Below are 1,977 nucleotides of genomic sequence, written 5' to 3'. Positions count from 1 at the left end.
TCTCTCCCTCTTCTCTCTCTGTCTCTCTCTGTCTCTGTCTCTGTCCCTCTCTCTCCTCTCCAACTCTGTCTTTTTAATTCTGTCTCTGTATTTGCCTCTTTCTCTCTGTCTCTCTCTTTCCTCCTTTGGTCTTTTTCTGCCTCCCTGTCTTTCTTTCTCTTCCTCTGTCTCATTCCCCAGCCGGCACTCCCAGAGATATCCCCTTCCCCATTTCACTGACCTGAGCCCCATCATCATTACACACACTCCTAGAGACATGCACGTACACATGGCTCATTCAGTGGCTTCTCCCTCCTCCCTTCCCCCTGCCCTGGCACACCCACTGTGGGGACAAGGACGAAGCAAAGGCACCAGCATACAGAGACACTCACACAGACAGGCAGACACAGTAATACACAGATAGACCCACTTATTCACAGACACACAGTCTCTGCCTCAAGCTGCCTAAATCTTCCCCAAGTCCCTCAGTTTCTCCTCAGTGTTTCCTACTGTCTCTGACCCCTCTGCACCTCACTTGTCTTCCCTTCCATCTCCCTTTCTGTCCTGTGATATTGATTTCTCTCAGTCTCTGGATTTCAGTCTCTCTCATTTTTTCTTTCCATCTGCCTTCCCCTCTTTGGTGTCTCTGGTTCTGTTTGTGTTTGTATATCTTTGTTGTCAAGACTCCCTCCCTGGTTCTGTCTTTCTTTCTCCCTTTTTTGTCCCTGTCCTCTCCAAAGTCAGCTTCCCTCCTCGTCTTTTTCTCTCCCACCTTGATTCGACCCCCACCCCAAATTCCAAGGTCTCTCCCTCTCCTTTGCTTTCCTCATCTCCCTGTCCTTGGGTCTCTCCATCCTCAATGAAAGGGCTGAGCTCCATCTGTTCACCAGCTTGTGTGAAGCCCCCTCCTCTTCCCCCTCCCCCTCCCTTCCCCCCTCCCTCCCCTATGAGGGGGATAGGGGTGAGTGGGTGGGAGCCTGCTGAGCTGACAACCTCAGCCCTTTGCTCTATAATTGCCTGATGAATAGTGAAAAATTGGAGGTAGCAGCAGCAGGGGAAAGTGAAGAGGGGAGGGGGATAACCCCCCCCAAGCTGTCAGGGGCCTCCCAACCTTCTGGCTTCAAGTGTTCTGGGACTGGAACACCAAGTTGGGTGGTACATGCCAAGAGAGAAATCTGCAATGGGCAATTGGGAGGAGTGGACTGGGGAGAGCAGAGAGCTGCCCAGGAGGGAATGGGGGCTTGGAGGTTGGAGGTACCATATTTCTTTGCATATTTCATTCCATTTCTTCCCATTCAGCTCAGAGGGAGCAGCAAATAGCCTTGGATTTGGGGGTGGCAGGGGTGGGGAGGAAGAGGACAAAGCTGAAGGCCAGCCTTATATGAACAAATGCAGTAATAACCTCCTTTCCCGGCTTTGCTCCTCTCTCAGGCAGTGGGGGTGGGGGTAAGGAGGAGGAGTCTTCTTCAAGGCTCTCTCCTTCTCCCCTCCTAAGATACTTGGCATTACCAGAGCTAGTGTTTGATTCCCTACTCTCTGATCCCAATCCTCCTTTGGGACACCCACAGAGCCTTGAAGTCCGTTGCCCCCTCTGGCTGCCTTCAGTCCTGAAATAGGCGGCTTGCTGGGGGAGAGAGGAGGCGGTTGGCTGGAATGGCTCCGCCTCTCGGCCCTGGGCAAGGTCAGGCAGTGTCTCTGCCTTTGTTTGATGGGAATGGAGGATGGGTCTAATTGGGTCTCCCTCCTCCCAATTCCCTCCCCCTTGCTCTGCAGTCATCTCATTTCTACATCCTCACTCCATCCTCTCTCTGTGTCCAGTCCCAGCCATCCTGCATCGACTTCGTGATCAAGCTCATTCACACTATGATTGCTTTTCCTCCTCTCCCCTAGCTTAGGCCTCAGCACCTCTGTAGAGGCTCCCCTGCCTGTCCACACTTAGGGACTCCCCAGGGGCAGAGCTTGGGTCTCTTCTCTCGCCTGTCTGCCCCCCCCCCCCCC

The 1,977-nt window shown here is 53.4% G+C and overlaps 1 protein-coding gene across 5 annotated transcripts in view; it reads left to right on the top strand.

The window, feature by feature from the left end:
* The window catches only part of L1CAM (L1 cell adhesion molecule), a 52,314-nt gene that overhangs the window by 11,545 nt on the left and 38,792 nt on the right, over positions 1-1,977 (top strand). The gene's annotated exons all lie outside the window — the stretch shown is intronic.

This window comes from Vombatus ursinus, unplaced genomic scaffold (assembly GCF_900497805.2).
Source record: "Vombatus ursinus unplaced genomic scaffold, bare-nosed wombat genome assembly UNPS02015024.1, whole genome shotgun sequence".
NCBI classification, from domain to species: domain Eukaryota; kingdom Metazoa; phylum Chordata; class Mammalia; order Diprotodontia; family Vombatidae; genus Vombatus; species Vombatus ursinus.
This window is presented reverse-complemented; position numbering and strand designations above follow the sequence as displayed.